Raw genomic sequence first — 22,987 nt, 5'->3', positions numbered from 1 at the left:
GTCAGAATTTGTGCTTGAGGTTGGGCATCTAGGATTCAAGGAGCTGAATTTACCCAATTTTTCAGCACAAAATCCAAAATATGGACTTTGTCTGAAAGATCAGTTACCAGAACTGAAAAAAGTCATTTGTGAGTAAAGTACAGTTGAAAACAAATTCCACTCTGTGTTTTCGCAAACGGTAAGCCACAAGAAACAATTTAGTTAATCTTTGTTGTATGGTTTGGATTAGGCCCTGAGCCAATAGCACTTGTTATTTTTTGGAATCTTTCTCTTACAGTACCAAAATGTATCACAAATTTGAGCTCAAAATGGCAAAAATAAAATGGTATTCAGAGAAGCAGAAAAATGAAAGTAATATGAAGTTCAGTTCATTCTAAATGAATTTATTTTTCCAGGTCAATGAAATACTTTCACCACCTCATAGTCTTTGATAAAAATTATTCTTGAAAAGTTTTTATATTTATGAGGGGGGAAGGGAGTAACCTAAGTACCTACAGCTGTTGCTGTTAGCTTTGTGGGCACCATGAGTTTTCTCAGGTGATAATTATAGATCTTTTTAATACTTTTTTTCTTGTTTAAAAGGCAGACAGGTGATCTTTTTCTTTCCACACATTTCTTTTTTTTTGTATTTATTTATTTCTGTAGAATATTTGTGTTCCCACTGAAGTGCCCAAATTATGGGAAGCAAGGATAGTAAACTAGAAACGTGCACGGTGATGTGAAATCAAACTCTATAACCACAGAGTAGTTATAAAGTAGTTATCAAGTAGTTATAAAGGTGTGTTTAATCAGCTCTGCACACGTGCTGGATGCAGGGGGGATATTCCCACCTAGCCTGCATAGTGGAGGGCAAGAAAGACACAGACTTAAAGAGCAAGCTGCTTACATATGCATTCAATGTCCAAGAAAAGGCTGGGTTATTACAATGAGTCCCCAGAATGATTGACATCCCCCCCTCAGCTCTTTTACACGCACGTATCTCTTGGTGGTCTTTCCAATCATGTTATTTTCTTGGGCTTGGGTTAGGATGGAGGACACTTGACTGGCTCTGGTTGGTTGTCTCATTGGCCACAAATCCGTTCACCAATCTGCTGCTTCTTTGTTAATTTGTGGTTGTCCAAGCCTGCTACCTTGCACTCCAAAGATAGGATAGCTAACCATGTTACTTGAAAAATAACCCACTGTCTGCACTAATTGTCTGAGTCTGTAGAAAAGCATCTGTTATCAGCAGCGAGAACCTGCCTTAGCAAGGGCAAATCTGCAGGTGCCGATTCAACACCTCATGAAGGCACATAACTTTTAACCTAATTCACTTTCCTTGATTCAATCAAATGAGCTGTATGTGCACATAACTGACCCTGTGTATGAGAACTGTTGAGTCACTGACTGAACCACTAATTGATCACCTGAGGAAAGAACTGAGTCAGGTGTGCAAGCAAGGTGAAGGAGATTCACCTGTGTGACTGGAAGACCTAGACCCCATTTAAGGGCTGACTGCCACCAGAGAAGGATTTCTTTTTTTTGGGGATCCCTTTTCTGTGGAGTCTTTCTTGTGAACCTAGAGTTTTGGATACAGGTGAGCGTTCCTTCCCTGCTTGTTTCTTTTCCTGTTTTCCCCATGATAATCTTTCCAGCTGTAACACCAACCATACCACCCTATAAAAGATTTCTCTGCTGAGTGCTTACGAAAAGCTCGTTAGTTATTCTTGACATTTTGGTGTGATGAGCTTCCTCAAACAAATTTAAAATTAGCCCTTATTGCCTGGAAGACATTAGAGAGTGCTAAATATTGACAGTAATTGCCTTGTCAAATAGTCTAGAATAACAAGACATCAGATAAACAACTTTTCATTTTTGCATCTGTGTTATTGTACTACTGTACTCACTGCCTTTCATTTTGAGCCTTTTCAGTGTGGCGACTTAGACACGACTCTATTTTTGATAATTTGCCCTAATTCTGACTTTTTATGTATTTTAAATATATAAATATATTTTATATATTTTATATTTAATATTTTTTATATTTTATATATTTAAAGTAAAAACCCTACTACCTAACTTTCCCTCACCTGAGTTTTTGAATGACATTACAGCTCTAGTAGTGGAATCTGCTGGCTTCCACTCAGTCTGGTCGTCCCTGAGTTCTGTTCAACATGTAAGTTAAAATAATATTTCCTAGCCATCGTGTGTCTCTGCCACTGAGTTTTATTTTTGAGAGTCATTTGGTTTTGAGAAAAATGCCTTTTTTTTTTCTTTTCTTTTTTTTCTAATTCTTTAACAAAACTACTGTGTGCCTGCAGCCTAGGATTTGGCAAAGAATCAGTATACAGGTCAGTGATTCCTTTCGTTTTCTCCCTGTAACTCTAGTCATGTTTGCTGTCTTCCATGCACAGCAGAGTTTTAGATTGGCGGTACATTTTTGGAGATGCCTGTGTGGAGTCTCCCAGACACCCACCATCTGAGACAAACACAGGCAGACTACAGGATAAATACTGTCATTCTACGGCTCTCATGGTATCCTGTGAATCAGGTACATAGCCAGCACCACACATATGCAGCCACTCAGACTTCCCAGTGCTGACATTGCTGGATGATTCAGATCTCTCTGTATTGAGTGGATTCTGGCGTGTTTTAAACTTAAAGGCTTTTTCCTGGCTCTTTTTTCTCCTCTTGATGATTCCTTCCCACTGTTGCCCTTCACTGTCTCCCTGCAATATCTTTAGTAGCTGTATGATTGGAAAATTATGGCCATGTAAAAATTTTCTTTAGTTAAAGTTAATAATAGCGAATGTTTATCTGCTGAGTCTTCAAATCTGAATATGTTTGCTTGAAAATCTTCTGTTTTTTTGCAGTTGCACTTGCGTATACTACACTGTGTGTGTGTGTTTGTGTATATATATATATATATGTATAAAGATTTAGAAATTGTGTCTCTCTTATGCTGCCTGTTACAAATTGGTTTGACTTTTGCCATCCAAGTTGGAACAGGTGTGAGCTGTTTTGCTGGTGAATCAGAATGGGGCTGGGAAATTTAAGCAGAACCAGGTGAGTGCCCTCGTGCGTTATATGTAAAGATGATCACTAGATGGCAACGTTACATAGCTGAAATGACCCGTACACTCCTGTTCCAATTGCAGTTATCTGCAGATAAAATGGTTCCTTTCACTCACGTTGTTCAGCCAGGACGGAAGATTTCCATGAGCCTGCTGTAGCTTACACATCCTATCTCAGGGATTAGATGACTATGTAGAGACCTCCTGTTAATCATTCTCAGGTGGCTTAAGGACGGGCCATTCTGTAACATAATCCAGTGACAAGCTCAGCTGTACTTAGTGTTCCCTGGGTAATGGCTTGCATTTTGGATAAACATCCTTTTAGAATGCTATTTTAAAAATAAAACAGTCTGTTCATTCTTTGTTTCCTAATTACAATGTGCTTCTAAAGTTATAATGATATCTGACAACTCTAAGCATAGTTTTAGATAGAGGGCTTACCCACTGATGCAGTTTTGCCCACTCTGCGGTTGTAAAACAGAATACGATTTCTCATGTAACCCTTTTAGAGGATGACATGAGCAAAGTGCTTTCTAGGTTCTACGAGTAAACAAATTGAAGATGAATAACGTGCAAGACTGATTCTTAAACTCTGATGTGATAATGCAACAAATTGTATGTGCCAGAAAGAGTGAACGTTATCTCCAGCAGAAGCCTTGTGCTGAAAGTAGTGCAATGTGGATTTCTTGGGAAGTGTGTGTTGGATGGATTAGAGGCCAAGTATGCACCAAGATCTCTTTATCATGGGTTGATGTGAACTTTTGTCCAGAGATGCTGGCAAGTGTCACAAGTTGTACCAAGCAGAAACTTACTGGGGCCAAAAGTCTGTCCCTGAGACTTCTCAGTGTGCTAGGTATCTTCAACTCCTGCACTGGTGCTTTCCAGAGATGAGGACACAGAATCTCTTTGAAATGTTTAAATACAGTATTAGAGGAACAGATTACAGACGTTTCTAGTGAAGGCATGGGAAAATATTTCTTAACTGTAACAGAACAAAATGAGATAGTTCATTTGTGGGTTAAGTATAGTATGGAGGTTGAAGGCTCACCAGTAGCAAATGAAAATCATAAAATAGTGATTTTTGGTAAATTTCATGAGGGTGATGATCCCAAAGACACGAAGTTCTTTGTTCCAGATTTACTATATTACACAGATATTTTTTTCTGCAAAGTGGAAATTAACAGACTGGAAGACCACACATATGCACTAGGTTGTTAGAAGTTAGGGTACCCTGGTATCAATAGTAAGTGCAAGATGTTTCTCATAAGCTATTTCAGCTATAGACAGAAGAAGATTAGTGCTCTGTAGACGCTCCTCTCTGATACTTGTACACATTCTGATCATCCCATCTTCCATGAAGACAGACTCAGATTAGAACAGGTTGGTACAGCCATAGAAGGTTCAGGAAGAGACTACAGATTTTGTTGCTTAACCAGAAAAATGAAGGCTGAGAAACTGAGTGTTTAGGGGAAATGCTGACAGGGGGACAAGGGGAGAGAAGCTGAAGAATCACATTAGTAAAAGAGCAAGTGTGTTTAAGCTAGGTGTACATTCTGGCTACAAAGTGATTTTTGCTGTTGGGGCAGGGAGGTCTAAATTCACTTCTGATTGGCACATTGCAGCTAAGAGAAATTTGACTGATGTTTTCCTTGAGTGGATTATGGGGCCTGTTTGAGAAAACTGATCTTGTCAGCTCCTTTTTAGTTGCTTTGAGGAATGAATATTTGATGATCTGCTGAATAATCATGCAGTAACAGATTATACTCTGGCTCTGTATGAGCCTGTTTTGGAAAGAATTGTATGCTAGATAGCTCAAAGCGCTGCTGCTCTTGTGGCACCTGTTGTTTGCAGGACTGCCGGGGGAGTATTTTTTAATAGCAGTATTGACTAAGTCTTGATATGGGTATTTCAAAAGCAGAGCTCCACCTATCTCCTGATGATCCTACTAGCATGGACTTAATCTTTCCTCTTATCTCTGCAAAGCTGAAGACCTCCTGTCAGCAATGGAAGCTGCCTGTTTTTTTTAAAAAAATGAAGATTAAAAGGGCAAGATTTAAATCTCCGTTTTCACTTCGCTCCAGTGGTCTGGGGCAGAAAGAAACTGGTCTGAGACTTGCCAGGTGGAACGGAGAATGCCAGGACTTCTGTATTTCTTACCCAGATCTTCACGTCTGTGTGGCAGCTCTCCTTGTGTTGTCTGACTTGTACACCTGAAAAGGCAAGGTTTGATGTCCACTTCACAGCCTAAGACAAGATGATAACATCAAATCGTTGCTGCTGTTTTACCTTTCTGGTGCTCTGATCCCAAAATCCACAGTCAGGAAAAGCTCCTCACCTCGTGTGAGGAGGGAGATGAGAAAGGAAGGGAGGCATTTTACGTTCCCATATTTTTAGCGTATCGCAGCTAAGTAGTGGGAATTCCAGGCACGTAGGCACAAGATTTCAGTGTTTGTCCGTTCATGGGAATCCACGCGGTTTTGCACAGACCTCCACCGGGAGGAGCCCCAGGCCCGCAGAAGGCTCAGCCTTCTGTGCGGTGCTGTCACTGCGGCACCGCTCAGGGCCGCCTCGGCTTGAAGTGTAATTAGTTCTGAGGAAGAGTGTTATCAGCCTACTCTTTGGGGAGCCGTAGCGTGTAAACACTTATTAAAATATTATTTTGGGGTCATAATTCTGTCACGAGTCAAACTTGACAGATGCAGATAGAAGAAGAGGTTATCTCTCCATGGGGACTGTTTGTGTTTCTTTCAGAAGATTTACATCAAGTGATGCATTTCCCTTCAGTCTTTGAGATCGTGGGAGGGTAGAGGACACTCCTGTACATTAAGAAAGTGCATTGCCTTTTACACTGGATAGGATGTAGGCAGCATGGATTCTTATAACCAAGATTTTCCTTTTGATAGCTTAAGTAAGGAAAGTAGTAGGCATTAATTGACATAGACATCAGGTCTTATTTTTTTTTCCCCCCTCTTCTCTCTTTGAAAACTGCTGCTCAGCAGCTTTTAAGTTAATGTATCAGGTGGGACAAAGGAAATGTGTTTTCAGCTTTGTGATGTTCCAAATGTTTGCTGTGAAACTGAATGGATTGCTTCATGCCTGTCCCTTAGTTTCCTTTCAGTAGGGAAAGGGCATTGCTTTCTGTTCCAAAGCAGAGCTCTTTCTGTGGAAAGGTCTCCCATGTACTGACTCACATGAGAGAGATATGGCTACCTATGTGTACAGAGAATATCCTGGGATGCATTAGTCACCTTTGAGTTTTGTAATTGGGGAATGACTCCACTGGCACTGCTGACACAAGCCTACCCAGAGCAAAGGCAGATTGGTAATTGCTTTGGGGCTATCTGCCTCTGACTCTGGTGGGTGCAGTCTGACAAAGAGGATTCTGCTTAACACTGTTCTGCTGGGTTTTGCAGAAAAATGTACTCCCTTGGACAGGGTGGCTTGGAAAGATGGCAGGGTGATGGCCACATAGCTTCTTACTTTCCCCTCTCCTGTTTCATCTGTTCTACGGTGTTAGTGGCAGAATTCCCCCAGATATCAACAGGATTGGGATCAAAATCTTCGAGTCTTCTGTTTTTTCCTTTTCTGATTGAATCACATTTAGAACATGAGTGGGAATTGAAGCGCAACCTTCTAAAATCACCTTCCGCTCCTGTTGCCAGATGAATGCACAAATACACTTCAGAAGAAGGGAACCAACGTGTTCTTAAAGCCTTACTTTTATCTTTCTGTTGCACATTGCTGAACCAAATGTCCTGAGGTAGTTGACTTCACTTAGAAGCCTAATTCTCATCTCACTAAACTTTTATTCTGGGGCGGTGCTGGTAGCCACTATTTGGTCTTGCTCACGTAAGTTTTACAACAATGTGTCTGCACTGGCAACAGCAATGCTTCTGCTGATTTGGAGAGATGGCTGAGCTGGTTCCAGGAGATCTCAATGGTCACAGGACCTGCTGATATCAGTGTTGCTGTTCCTGGACACATGCCCTCTGGGGAAAGGATATGCGGCTGTTCATCACTGCTAAGTGAACACACACAGTATAGCATTTTCATTTATATCTACTTAAAACTGTGCTCTCTTTCTCAGTGCTCATTAACAGTGATAACATCATCTGATTGTACCAGCATGATCTGGTCTTCTGTGATTGATTAAATGCAAAGGTAAATTTGAGCCATTAAATTAGTTGAAGTACTTTCTTACAAGTAGACCATGGAAAGTAGAAATAATTGCTATCATACAGAACACCACAGGGATCTCTGCCCTTTACCTCTGTTGAGGCTTAAATATGTTGTGGCATTTTGTTTTCTCCGTGGCTCTGTAATGAAGAAGGATTAGTTTGTGGTTATGGAAAGGAGCACCATGTGGGTATGTGTCAAGGGATTTGTGCTGCACCTTGGCTGCTTCTATCAGACTCCCTGCTTCTGTTGAGATAAGCATCTTTGCCTCTGCTCCCCATCTGCAAAATGAAGCTAATGTGACTTTGTGGTTGCCTGGGGACACCAAGAAGTTCAGTACAATGTTAAAAGCTGATAATGACCACCAGCAAGGAGCCTCTGGAGAGGGATTATACCAAACAGTTAGTTCAGCTCAGTAGAAAAAAAACCTAAGTCCCTCTATATTCTTAAAAATGACTAGGAGCTCGTGCTACAGGGATTGTGGAATTTGAATATTGAAGAAATGCAAGGCCAGATTTGGAGGTGGTTCCCCTTTGCGCATCCAGAAATGAAGAGTTTTTGGCTGCCCAGGGCTAGAGATAGAACACAGGCACGTCTATAGGGCATTGACTCAAAAATCAGTCTTTGATTCCTCTGGAGAGTTTACAGAGATGTCTGCCTTGGGATTTTTTTGGGAGAGCAGCCTGTGTGTTTCTACTGAACTTAGGAGAAGGATTTTTACTTTCCTTTTTCTTAGTGTATACTTGCTCATTTACAAACTTAGTTCTCTTTGAGTTCCTCTGCCCTGCTGGAACAAGTCTCCAAGCCCTGTCCTCTTATAATCTTTCCAGCTGCAGTGTAAGCATTACTAATCACTGTTTGGGTTCTCATACTGATGTGCCATATAAAACCAGAAATCCTCACTGTGCAGAGACGATGGACTCACATCTGTAATTGGTGCACTTTAAACTAGCAACTAAGATTAAATGTTGTATGAACGGCTCAAGGATGCCTTTTTGTGACTAGTGGAAAAAGAATGATTTGGAGTCTATGAGAAAGCTCTTTAATGGGCAGATAAAGAACTTCAATTGTACTTGTCTTTTTTTTTTTTTTTTTTTTTTGAGATTTGTGGAGAGCTGTTAGTTTGTGAGGGTGAGGTGTCCCCCTTCCCCTGCCAAGTCCCCTGCCATCAGCCAGACTAGCGTAGCATTTGGGCTGCATTTCAATACCTGGAATCCTGTGGTGGAAATGAGGTTAACTTCCCTCTTCCCCCTCATTTGTGTCTTGCTCCAGTAGTATTGGTATTTCCTTCAATCCCAACTCCACTTTTCATAGATATCTGAAATGTCTGTTTGCTGAGCTATGCAAAGAACATAGGAGTGGGTCCTCTGGTTCTGAAACCTATTCCAAATTGAGGTGTTTGTGTTCTTTGCAAGCCCAATTCATTTCAGTTCCTTCTGGAAAATCTCAGTGGGATGAGAGCATCATGCAGTGTTCAGTCAGATTTCCTTATGTCTCTTTCATCTTGTCCAGACAAATAACAAGACTAGGTTTGTGGTTTAGTCTTGAAAGGCAATAAAAATGAGCTCAAGCCATCTTGCTTCTGCTGTGTAAATGTTAGCCTGTTTGTTTCAGAATCAGATATTTTTCTCTTTTCTGGCCATTGGTGGTGCTGATGCATGGGAGAAGAGCAGTAACTTGCATTTTGTAAGCAGTGTTGTTAGTGTGGAGCGGTGACTAAAACAAAGATGGCTATTCAAGTATATAATAAATTAGGCAAGCTGACATGGATGATAAGATAAAAATAGATAGTATGAAGTTGTGCTTACTAGGGCAGTTTCTCCAGAAGCGTAATCAAGTAGCTGATTTTCCTGCCAGTTCATTCTTCAGTCCCTCCCTCCCTTCCTCCTCTGTATTTTTCTGTCTTCTCACCAGCTGAATTTTTGTGTGTTTCCTTTTGACCCTGCAGCCTTGAATCCTAAAGACCAATCTTTTGGGGAATGGCTATTATTTAAAATGAAGGGATAACCCTGTAAATAGGGCTTGATTTATTGTTCGTTGAATGCAGAGCCAAAGGAGCCATTTTGACTAATACCTGCTGAGGACCCAGTGCCGAAAGTCTCATCTCAAATTTTTGAATTCACCTGAGCTACTTCTGCAGACTCTTCTCTCTCAAAAGGTGCTGATATGAAGCATGCTACTGGAGCAGGAGAGTGTGGACACTGAAGTACACTTAGAAGATGTTTATTTGAAACCTGTGATTATTTTGAAGATGCATTTGAAGCAAATGCTTCTTTTCAGCTAGGGCAGTGCAGGGGTGTATGGTAGCTGTTGAGTCATGGCCTGAACCACTGATGGAGCACCTGGGGAAAGGACCTGGTCAGCCCTGGGAGCACAGGTGAAGGCAATTCAGCTGTGTGTCTGGAAGGGGTGGAGCCTGGCTGCACCTCTCCTAGACCTCATTTAAGGGCTGACTGCCACTGGGGAAGGATCTCTGGTTGGAGATTCCTCCCTTGTGGAGTCTTTCCTGTGAGCCTAGATCTTCAGAGATGGGTGAGCATTTTTCCTTTGTAATGCCATTCCATCCACGCTGGTCCCTTTGCTGTTATGCTCCTCTATCGCCTTTCCACCGTGTAAATCTTCTCAATTGTAACAAGAAGTAAGACTTCTGCTGACCTTCAGCTGCATCCCCGCTGTGATCCAGCAGCTGCCACACACTCAGGATGGAGCAAGGGTATTAAATGCTTCTTACTTTTAGGAAGGGCTGGATGGGGAAAGCCTGTGTGCTTCTTGAGCCTTTATGATCTTACGCTTCCTTGTTCTCCCTGGCTGGCACAACTGAGCGTGTAATGCCAGATTTGTGAGGAATGCACTATAAGCCTTGAGGCTGTGAGGAAAAAGGAGGTATAGCATGACTTCAGTTTTCTTACAGGTTTCTGGCTTCATAAGACTCTTACCATTTATTTTTTCGTGTGAATGTTAGAGTTGTAGTACAGTGGAGATCACCCATCTGTGACTATAGTTTTGCTGCCTGATTGTGACACTCCCCTCTTACCTCTTGTTTTCTTTAAAAATAAGAAAGGTTACAGTTGGGAGCCTGAGAATTTTTTTTCTTTTAAGAGGAAAGTCAGGTCTTCCCTCTAAGGAAACACCTGGAAAATTAACATTTACTGGTGTGCCAAATTAGTTCCTTTGAAACAGCGAGGTGAGGAAGGTTGCTAAGTCAAAGGCTCAAAGAGGATTTCTTCAGCTCAGTGAAATATCTGCATGGCTAGCAGCAACTCCCTCCCCTTTCAGGTAGCTCTGAGGGCAAGATCAGCATTTTGTTTTGTATCGATCACTTCTCCCCACTCACGAGACTTATTCTGGACTGATTTAAAGTCCTGAATGCCAGCAGTAAAATGAAGCCTAGAAAGGTTTGAATGGAGTAATAGTGAAAGAAAGGCTCAACGTTTGGCTGGGCCAAATGTAGCCTTGGTGTTGCTGCTTTGAAGTTTCATACCCAAATACAGAGTGCAATCTAGTGTGCATCTCTGCGTATCTTTGTGTGTTGGTTTGAATGTAGTCTTTTCTAAATAAGAAATACCTGTCCACTAGACGTGTTTACTCCAGTTCAGCTGTCAGTTTCCTCAGGAAGGTTTGGGACTGGGAAATGATTTAGACTTTGAATCTTGTGCTTCTGATCTCCCGGATAGATCTTACCATATCTGTTTGGTATTCATGGCTCTTACTCGGGATCCACAAGCAGGAGATGAATAAAAAGGAGGCAACTTTTGCAGTTATGTTGTGTCAACCTCTCAGCACACTGTCTTGAATAATTACAGTTAATGTTTTAAGAACACAAACCACTCTCTCAAGCTTTTGTATTCTGTACTGGGAGATGAGGGAGAGCCTGGAACAAGAGGATAGAACATTATCTACAGAGCTACCAACACTTCATTTACTTCTTGTGTGATTTAAGATTTATACAAATAAACAAAATGGAACCTTATTGACAAGAAATATGATTTGTATTAAACAGGTCATTAAGCAAGGCAGCTGCCTAGTGCTGAGGCCTGATTAATGCTTTTGTATAAAGATTTGCCATGCTTTGCTCTTCCAGTGCTATTATAGTTTTGCATATTTTAAAAGGCAAGATGCCGTGCTGATTATGTCTGTTCTGCTTCATCTTTTACCCATTAAGTATAACCTAGTGTGCTCAGTAAGAAAATGCGTAGTTCAATAAGAATACCATCTTCCGGTGACCTTTTAATATTTTAGGAGGAATTAGAGATGTTAAATGCTTGACTTTGATGGGGCCTGTAAGCTCCTATACCGCTCCATAATGGTAAAATTATATTCATTCATTTGGTGGAACTTTATCTGGAACCCTCAGTTTTGGTTCTATATTCATTTTATAACATTTCTTATTATTTCTTTTTATTGTTATTATTGGAGGAGAGGAAAGCCCTGTAGGGTTTAGATGTGACATGAATGTCAGCTTTCTTCTAATGAAGAGCTTTACAGGATGATTGCTTTCTGCACTCAAACCCATGGCAGAAGTAAGCCTAAGGAAAAAGAATAGTGTATTTTGTAACTATCCTATAGTCTCTCACAGTCACCCATGGAGAAACTAGAGTAGGCAGTCTCTCTTGATTATGGAAGATGGATGTGCCCATGGCAAGACTTCTGTTACCAGATTTCAAATTCAGTACCAGTTTTTACCTCTGGGTTTGAGCTATTTAGAGCGGGTTTAATTTGAAGTACCAAATGATGGTTGTAGGGAAATAGGACATTTCTGCTATTGAAAGAAGTATATCAGGAAGTTTTATGAAATACTTGCTCTCCTCATTACCTAAGCAGGTAGACCAAACAATCCTGTTGTTGTGTATTCCAACACTGGACATTTAGCACTGTGTCAATGGCAGAAGAGACTGGGAGGATGTGTTCTGTGGTTCTTCCTTAAGAAAAGATAAGAGATTAGCTTCAAGTCTTAATACCCTGATTATATTTCCTCAAATTAAAGAAGTTAATCTATTTTAATCTCACTGCCTTCATCTTAGCCCTATTAATTCAAGAAGACTGTATGTGTCTTCAGAAGTTGGGGAAATATATTTGGTAGAAGGAAACTTATTTTGCATTTCCAGTTGATGTTATTTTTGATGGTCATTGGATCACTTTCTGCTTATCTCGATTTGTTGCATTAGAAAGTACCTGCAGCATCTGAAAGTGCTTCTAAGGCTGAATTCCTCTGATTCCTGACAATTCCTGCAGGATTGGTAAAGCTGCCAGAAATTTGCTTTTTGTTCTTATAAAGTGAAGTTGCACAAGGAAAAGGCACAACATAAGTAGATCAGCTGTGCAACTCAAGGAGAAGCTGCTACTCTAATCAGGATGAAAATGTGCTAGGGATAAAATCTGGCCTCTTGATTCTGCCTGTGTAATGTTTCACATCCATCCACAAGCAGTGAAGAAATCTTCCTCAAGACAAGTCTAAATGTTCATCCTATTAAAAGCTATTTCTGCTGGTGCTTTATGATCCAGGGAAAGATTCAGGCAGCTTCTAATGTGATGGAAAGGACAGTGGTTTCCAATTCCTCTGCGTTTAGTGGCTGTGGTCTGTTTTGTGATAGACTGTGTGTCAGATAAGACTTCAATATGCAATGCGTGTAAATAGTGATGTTGACATTTCAAATCTTATGAGTACTTGACTTTGGTAATTCAACATAGCTGGAAAGGAGTGATCTGCAGGAACAAGGAGATAAGGAGAAAGTGATGGTCTGTATAAAGGAAGGATCAGTTCAGAAGCCTGTGGCAACTGTGAAGGTGAAAGAGAAAGAAGCAAAGTCAACTACTTTGTAATGTTCTCTCTTCCCTGCATTTATTGTCTCCCATTTCTAAAGTACACAACTTGGATGTGTTAATTCTTGCCATAAGCACTAGGTTAGTTTGCTGGAGTACAAGTCTTGTGCGAATGACCAAGCAGCACATTCTGTCTCTGCAGGGCATATTTTTTAGTGCAGTGTTTTGGGGAAAAGAAGGTGCAATTAGGACTAACCTATTAACTATAATAGCTCTTGATATATCATGCTGACTGCAGACCCCTGTGGGGGTCAGGGCATTGCCAATTAGCCTACATCTGTCCAGCAACAATGTTCTCTTTGATCTCTTAAGTCTAATCTAATTTTATTTGTAAGTAAAGCTGGAAAGTGTGGTCTGAAAGAGATAAATGAAAATGTTACAAAATAGCCCTGGTGTGGCCCTGAATTTGGTATTGTAATTGCTGGAGGATATATTTTTGTTGATGCTGTATTTTCTGCAATAAAGTGACCTAAAACTTGCCAGCAAAGGTGGCATAACTCGAGCTGCTGGGTGCTAACAATTCTCTCAAGTAATAAAAGAGATGTCTTCTGAAAGAGAGTGTGCACTGCAACTTAGGGACAGGCATTTTATATGATAATATCACAGTATTTTATTCATGGCTGAGCTAGTAAGGATGTAGATGGAATAAAACAAATGGTAGGTCCTTTGCAGTGAGTCAGAAGAACTGCTGTGGAGTCAGATGGAAACAGCAGGAAAAGTCAGCATGCCTTAGTTGTGGTCACTTGGCAGACAAGGTGTTTTTGACTGCAACTTAACTCCTCTTTTAAAGGAAGTTTTGCATTATCAGAATCATAGAGTATCTAAATAATATTATTTAAAGATTACCTTGCAGAGGGAGTTTTCCTTTGCTTCAATTTGTCCCTGAGCAGAAGGCAATCTGAAGTTAATGTAGTATGTCTGGTAGGGAAGCTTCCTTCTGTGGATACATGGAGAGTGAACTGTTTAGCTGGGCTCCAAAAGCAGTAAAAGGAAGCAAATGCTCCAGAACTTGTCATCATCAGGGACTGCCATAAAAGTAAATTCACTTTTCCTGTAGCTCTCGCGCATGAGACTGGTAAGGAAAAACTATTGCTCACTGAGTGCAACACTAACAAATGGGTTGAAACAATTATTGTTTTTCTTGCTATTATTTCTTGTGTTTACAGGAGAAGGGAATGGCTACATGGTCACATCATGTTACAATGATTACTGAATTGGTTTCTGCTGATGAAAATGGCACCGCTTGGTGTGCTGGGGGCTCCTGCACCGTGACCAAAGGCATGGTTATGAGCACTCTAAAAGCATTTGTTTGACAAATATCAGTAATCATTCAAAATCAATATATCAGAGTATACAAAAGTTGAAGAGTTTTTTCTAACCAGTTACAGACAAACACAGAATGGGACCCTCAGGGTAATTTTTTTTTTTTTCCAGGTTGCAGAAACTTGGGCCACAGGCCAAACATGCATTTATTCTTTTTAGTGGCTTTAATGGCATTTCTTGTCATTATGCTATGTTTGCTTTGCCTCTTTTCTCACATCTAGAGTATTGCCAATCAAGGTCTTCATTGAGTTATAATGATAGTTTTTAAAATAGTAACAGTAATTATATTATTTAGTATGGTAGTAGTTTGCGAATAAACAAAAAAGGGGGATTGGGAAATACAAGAAAAACTGTTCAGAGGAGTAACTGTGGAGCAAGATAAGCAGCATGAAAACCAAGGGCACTTCTAGAAGAATGAACAGATTACAACTCTGATTGGATAAACACCCACATACGTGGTTAAGGAGTATTTGTAGAATACTCTGACATGTAAAGGTGAATGGGAAAGTTGCAAGGGTGGGTGGGAAAGCTTTAAAAACAAACAAACAACTTGTGAAGATATGTGAGTGATGTGAGGACTGGAAATAAAGGATTTGAATAATGAAAAAAAAAACCCATCATTTCCACAGTGCACCACCTTATGTGCAGGGAGCACTTTGATTTTTTTGGCTAGTGGACCTCTGATCCTGCTGCTGTATACTGAATGTATTGTGGCTTGGGATTCTGTGCTGCTTGCTTCCCAGCTACCATGCATCAGAATGGTATTCACTTTGCTGTGTAATACCTTCACAATGTTTCTTTCAATGTTTCTGAACTTGTTTTTTTTTTTTTTTTTTTTTTTTTCATTGCTATTTATTTTTAAACACATCTTCTACATCGTCATCTAATTTCCTTGTGGTTAGAGAGGCTCTCCTGTGACTCCACCGAGCCTGGGAGCCAGGCATAGTGCTCTGCTTTATGTTGCTCCAGGAATCAGTGCCGGGGAGACCATTTACCACAGCATACCCTGGATGTTTTTGTGTGACAGATGCAGGAAACTGAATGGAGGGGTAGTTGTGGCTTTATGTATACTTTTTTTTCTCTAAACCATTGGACATAGTGTGCTTCCATTTTTGATTTCTGGACATTGATCTCAGAAAAGAATGGAGTGAGATGGGTCCATCTAATTTCTTTATTAATGAAGGAACACAAATACAGAGCTTGTGCTTATTAGAAATGAAATAATGGCATGTACTTTTAAGCTACATTCTATGAGACAAGAGTGAGCCACAGTGGCATGTGCAGGATGTTCAGCCTGGAGCTGAATCTGCAGGGAGTACTGCAGGCGGGGATCATCCAGCAGCTGAGAAGGGAAGGTGCTGTGCCACGGTACCTGCCAGTAACTGAGCTGGAAACCTGGCAGGGCTTGATGTTCTCATTCACCAGCACTGGGTAGATGTAAATTTCCCATTCTTTGGGACGTGAGACAGATAATTTTTTGTCCAATTTTTAAAATATTGGACAGAATGGCATCCTGAAAGAGAGCATCAAGACAGTGTTACAGTGTCTTGTACTGTAAAATGCAGTTACCAGGTGTTATGTGGGATGGCCAGTGATGCAACAACTTGTTGAGGTCAGGTTGCTGCTGCTTCCATTTGAGCTATTTGCTTTAATGTAGCTTGAGTCTGTAGCCAACCTGTCTTCTTGTGTTTGCTCTATTTCTTGCCTGCCTACTCTTGCCCAGCAGCAATGTGGCTGAGTGAGGCTGATCAGATGCTCAGTGGTGGTGCTGGCTGCCTGGGCTGCCAGTTCAGAATGAGACTGTCTTTTGTGAAGGGCACAGTGTAACTCCCAAACTAGAAATCATATACTGTAGTTTTGGTCAGCTTTTCAGTGGCTTTATGCAGTGAATGAGAACGTGTGTGTGCTATACACGTGCCTGTGAAGTCAAGCAGAGGAAGGCTTTGAAAAAAAAACTGACTGATAAAAGCTCAGGAACAATACCAACTGATAACAAAATTAAACATTTCTGAAGTGAAATAGCTTTGGAAATATATCTGAGAAATATTTTGGAAAGTGCTTTGAAATATTTATTATGTTTCCCAAGACAGACTGAGAAGAAATAAAATTATTTTTGATGAAACAAATTGATCTCTCATCGCTAGACGTTTTCTTCCTCCAGAAACTGATGAATTTAACATTGCGTTAGCTTTTGCAAATGTCACACGAAATAAATGAGGAGAACAACTTGGGAGAAAAGCTGTAATCAATCACAGGGTACCGCAGTTCTCTCTTCTCTGTTGCTCATCTTCCCAGAAAGCAATTTGAGGAGTGGAAGATGGTGAGTATACAGAAAATAAAAACAAATACCCCTTCCTCTTTGAGAAGGTCTGTTAAGTTGGTCAACAACAGTTGTCTTCCTGTAAAAGAGAATTTAGATGCTACAGAGTAGTTTAAATTTTTCTAGAAACATCTTTCAACTTATTCAAATAAGCAGGAATAGGAGTGGTGTTTAAATGGCCCTTTTTGTGAACTGTTAACTTGTAAAGCAGAACAAAAGTAATGGAGAAAGAAGCAAAATAAGCACGTTATGAAAAGAAGCCAACATTTAAGATGACAACTTGAGGTCAGACTATATGATCAAAATAACCTTAAACCAACTTCTGTTATACTACGAAACTTTGCTCTCATGTCTTCCAGGAATGGTACCATTGACTGTACCACACACGCAGTGTGATCTCCATCAGGGTGATCTGCTCTGTAACCTTCCCTGGCACCAAAGTCAGGCTGACAGGCCTGGATCCTCCTTATAAACCTTTTTGTAGGTGGGAGTCATGCTGTAAAGTCTCCAATCCCCTGAGACCTCTGTGGTTGACTAAGAGCACTGACAGATGGTGGGAAATTGATTGGCCTCATTTATGGAACTGGAATCACCTCTGCCAGCCCTCTCAGCATCCTTGGGTGGATTCCATCTGACCCCATGGGTTTGTGATGGTTCAAGTGGAATAGTAGTCTCTAACTGTTTTCAGCTGAATTTTGGGGAGTTCATTCTGTTCTCCATCCCAGACTTCCAGGTCATGGGGTAGAGTACCCTGAGGATAAGGATAACCGGTCTGACTTTTAAAGACAAGTGTAAAGAAGGCATTGAGAACTTCAGCCTTTTCATTATCCTCAGTGGTTATGTTCCCCACCACGTCCAGTAAAGGATGGCGATTCTTCTTAGCCCTTTTCTTACTGTTTGTAAAGAAATGTTTTGTTCTCTTTTTATACAGTGATCAGATTAAGTTCGAGGTGGGCTTCTGCCTTTCTTATTTTCTCTTCGTATCTTAGTAACTTCTTAGTATTCTCCCCAGGTTGCTCATTCTTCCATAGCAGGCAGACTTTTTTCTCCCTTTTTCCCATCTCTCTTTTTCTTTGTTATCTTTTCATCAACTGCAGCCTTTGGAAGTCTGCTCTTTGATAGAGAAGTGGGAAGGATGCTGCTGTTAGGACAGCTGCCATCTGCATCTGTATGCAGTCCGCGTTGTTGACTTGACCATCAGTGTGGTTCATTAGATGATCTTTTCTCTGTGTTTTTGCATCAAGCATGAGAGCTGCTGTAATATATCTTTGACTGCTTTAAACATACCAGAGCACTGGGTCAATAAAGAAGTCAGAAAACATCTGTAAGCAAGGAAAATTCCAGTGAATGTTATTTTCTTAGCTACGGCTGCTGGCAGTGTTGTCAGGGGCTTGCTCTGTGTTCTGCTGTCACTTGCAATATGCTCAGTTATGTAAGGATCTTCATGTTCTGTAATGATCCAAGACCTTCTGTATCACTCTCCACTGATCTGAAAAATAAGCAATTTCAGAGGAGTTGTCATCAAAGCCAGGAAAAGCTTCTGAACAGTGGAATTTCTTTTTTTAAAAAAAATTTCCTACATAACCTCTCTGTCTGAAGCACTGGGAGAGCTCAGTGAATTCAGTAGACAGCTTCAAACAATATCATACCACAACGTTGAGTTCTTCTGCTGTGACCTTTCTTTTTCAGAAAGTTTTTCTTTTATTTTCTGGTTCAGATCACAGCATGGGCACATGAAAGCACGAAGGGTAATGGCTAGCAAGACTTCTAAATTTTAGATTCATAGAAAGAGTTAGAGTGCAGGACTTCCGCTGAAACTGTCAGATGAGATGAAGTGGAAATGTGGATAAATTCTTTTCCCTAGAAACTGTGTAACAATCTTTGGGTGACAAATCTTAAACTACCCTTACTGAGTTTGGTGACAAAGATGACCAGAGAGCACATACTAGAGATCACACGTCTTAATGTTTTTCCATGCATGTTCTTCTATAAGTTGTAGAAAATGGCATCAGGAGTTTAAAACTTTTTGTATGCTTGATGTCAAGATATCATTTCATCTATAGATTTTGTATCAGCACTGATCTGAGAAGCTGTCCTCAGTCAGCATGGCCTAACAAACCAGGTGTTGCCTATAAGACATCTACAAAGTGTGAAGGCAGAGAAGTTCTAACTAAATTAAAAACATGAAGGGCATTCTGCAGGCATCAGGATAAATAGCTTCTGTTAATGTGCACACGTGCTTGTGTGCACTTAGTTTTGATTTGGAAGCATTAAATACATTTTAGAACGCAAAAGGCTGGGCTAATAGAGCAGATGCTGAGAAAGAATTACGTCTGGGAGAAGTCAGTCACAAAGACCATTAATAAGCTGCATCATAAACTGTTTTCTGACCTTATATGAGGACTGGCATTGCTTCCTTCTAGCTTGCATTTTTGTTTATAGTAACTTGTGTTACAATAGCTGAGATTTTCTTTTAACACTTTAGAAATTTTGTATTTTTGTTCAGAGTGATCTGTGTAAATTTATCTCTAAAAATTCTTCCTGACTGATGTCTAGATGAAATGCATGTGCTTCCACTAATATACTGGGGTTAGTGTTTATTTTTCATAGAAGAAGATTTTTCTTCCTTGTTATCTGGTTAACTCTTCTGTGTGTTTAGTATTTATCTACCTTTTCAAGGAGTCACAGGCATGAACAGTACTTTTTCTTAGGATGCTTATTTCCACAATTGCTTTTATTTGTATCTGTGCTTCCCATTTTGATGAAGTCCTACGATATCCAAATGTCTCAGCATCTCCAAATCTGTTGCCCGTATTCCCCTCTGAGTAACAGCTTACTGCTCCAAACAAGGTCCCTTAGGTATTACTTTTCCTTCTGTTATCCTACTCCAACTTCTTCATATTTTTTTTTTTTCCCCACCTGGAATCATAGAATCATAGAATGGCTTGGGTTGAAAAGGACCACAGTGATCATGTGGTTTCAACCCCCCTGCCACATACAGGTTTGGCAACCACCATTACTCTCTTGTTCTTAATGTCCTTGCAGTCTGCTTACCTGTTGTGTGTGTGGCCATCCTTTGATTGCATAAGGTGAGTTTTACTACTCAGAAATATGTAACACAGATACGTATGTATACACATACGTGTAGCATAACCTGCATGGAACCACTTCCTCTGAACTGTCTATCTTCTCTGAGCATCTGCCATGCATTTTTTTGCACTGAAGGCTTGTTAGCTCTGGTACCTTGAGTTCCTTTCCAGCTTCCCCAATTTTTTTTCTATCGTTTAAGAGAGTTACCAATATCTGCTATTTCCTTTTCACATCTTCGTTCTGAATTCCTGTGTGTCTTGATGCTAGTCTTCTCATCTCTTGCTGTTCGTTTCAGCTTCTAGAGATTTTTTAACTTTCCAATTCCCACCTAATGCTATATGTGTTGTTTTATTATTGAGGATACTCTCTTTCCATAGTCATGGTTTTACCTGCAAAGACTCTGACTGTTACATGTGCCCACTTTTATGTTTTATGCATTTACTACTGACAAAATGACTCCATCTATCTGCTCTTTAATACACCAACTTTGTTGTTATTGAGTAACCTCAGCAGTACAATGACAAGAACTATCTTGTATTTGGAGCTTCACCAACTGCGAACTGCCTTTCTGTATTTCTGGGTCATTTGTTTGTGCCTCATCTCTATGATCTTTTCCTTCTTGTATTTTTTTCTTCCTCTCTTAGCCTACGATCTTCTCTTTCTAACCAGTTTTTAACCTTGTAAATCCATTTGAGGCTAAAGCTGTTACATTGTACTTGTGCTTCTTCAAATACATTACCATATAACATCTATAACATCTTTATCCCTGCAGTACACCAAAGTACAGCATAAACACGTGCACTCTTTCCAAACGTTCTGTGTGCAGTCACATCCAGAGGGAAATACTATGACTATCAAACAGCCCACAACTGCCATGAACAAAATAACAGCATGCATAAGTGCAGTGTGTAATGCTGAACACCAGAGAGGGAATTCTAGTGGAAAGTATGTATCTACAGAGAGTGGAGATGCTAAATTCATCAGAAGTGTTGAGATACACAATAGAGACCCAGCCTGTGCCTATTACTTGCTTTGTAGAGATGCTATATCCTATTATGAGTGCTGGGGGATAAAACCTTTGAACTCTTAAGATGAGAAAAATAGATCTGATGAAAAGCTTAACATAGGTATATAAGATACTTCTTGAGTTAAATTAGATGCAAAACATAAAGCTACACTTTAATGGTGCTCCTTCATGTGATAATCAGTCCCACATTGGTTGCTTGATGATGCAGATGAAAGCTGAAAAAGAGAGGAGTTAGAGTTATTTAGAAGAATGCAAGCATTAATGGAGGAAACTGTATATCACTGAAATTTTAGGCCCTGGCCCTTTGAAGTGTTACTCATTATTATAACTACATTGTGTGAATTACTTCAGTCATGCTGAAGTTACATGCTTAATTTTTAGCAAGTGTGAAAACTAGGGCTGACTGAAATATGGTGTAAGGATCTAGTTTTAGGGCAGAACGCAGAAGGAGCAAGGGGCAGTCAGTCATCCTAAAATACAACGCATGTGTAAATTCTACACTTCTGTCCTTGTTATAATACCTGTAGATGAGATTCTCATTAACCAGTGTTGAAAATCTTTCTATAAACACAGTGCTGCTGGGTTCTGTCCTGATAAGTTTTAGCTTTTTTTTTTTTTTTTTTAAATTTAAGATAAAATGAGTACAACAGACAAATTAGATGATGGAACATGGTCAGTTAAGTAAGTTTAAAACATCAGAACAGTGCAGACCAAGAACAAAGATATGCTGCTGGTTCTGTAATGCTCAGCAGAGTCTTAACCTCTGACAAGACTGGTAAGAGTGGGAAAGAAGCGGAGACTTCATGAGACCAATATAGACCTACACTGAAGTCATAGTACAGGCTCCAGTGTTCAGATGCTAATTAAACCATGTTGGCTCTCTATAAGGGTAAAAACAAACAAACGAAAAAAAAAATGGGGGACCACTAATTTTTGGCTTTTTAAAACGATTGGACTTCATAGCAAACTTCCTCCCTCTGGGATGCTGTTTCTCTGTTTTTCTGAGCATTTCTGTTTCGCAGAAGGGAGGACTTCTCATTCAGAAAGGTCCAGTGTGTGTTTTACAAAAGTTTAGAACAGTTGCTAGTGTACTCTTGATTATTTAAAATGAAATGAGAATTTCTTCTTAAAAACAAGCTATTGACAGCTCAGGGAAATTTTATACCATTTAAATTCATGTATTTGGAAAACAAAATTCTTGAAAATCTATGCAAGCGTAGAGAACAGCTGAGATAGGCAGCAGCACAGGGTTGCAAAAAATTTACCCAAGGGGATCTGAACTGTAAGCATTTGATAAACAACAAATGAAGTAAGGCACGATAAATAGAAACAGCACCTGGAGGAATGCCTAAGGAATCACCAAAAAGCCCCAGCAAAGCAAAGCAGGTTAGATGATGAATTTTAACAGCAATGTCTGGATCATTTTTTTTTTTTTTTTTTTTTTTTCCCAATCTATTTGATTCTCGTGTTTTCATATTGCAAATTATGTTGACAATGCTTAGATTTTGTAGGATTACACTTCTCCAGGTGTGCATTTAGAATATCACTGTTAAGGATCTTATTTAAAACCATAATGATCTGAAATCCTTAGCTGCTGAACCGCTCATTTCTTATTGAAGCAAACAGAAATTGTAAGTTTTTATCACCTTTTTGTGTGTAAATCCTAAGATTGTGTTTGGTTTTCTTTGGTCTTAATGTGGAAAAATCCCCTGAGAAATTAAATGTATAAGAATGGGTGGCTGGGACAGAATGTTAAGAAAGAAACACAAAAAACAGAACACAAAACTGGCACGTGGAAGAGCTTGGATGTAAAGGAGATATGAGAAATTGTGGAGAAGAAATTTAAAATATTCCAAATATGATAAAAACAGGAAACTAAAAAGTTGAGGGAATGGTGAGACTTGAAGTTCAGGAAGAGTTTAAGAAGCAGAGAGATTATAGGAACAGAAAAGCATATAGGAGCAGAGACCGTAGCTCAGCTCAGATACCTGTCTTTAGGACTTACTGAGTCAGAAAAGCAAATAGCTTGTGCTACACTAGAATAGATAGAGAAATGGAATTTCAATGCTAAATATTTTTTCTTGTTAATATCAACAGAGTTCATTCAACATGGAAAAAAATAATTGGCGCTATCTTTTGCAGAAATAATCTAAGCTGAATGTCTTGAAAGGTTTTGTG

The sequence above is a fragment of the Tetrao urogallus genome (assembly GCF_951394365.1).
Source record: "Tetrao urogallus genome assembly, chromosome: 2".
Classification (NCBI taxonomy): domain Eukaryota; kingdom Metazoa; phylum Chordata; class Aves; order Galliformes; family Phasianidae; genus Tetrao; species Tetrao urogallus.
Note: the sequence above shows the minus strand (reverse complement) of the source record.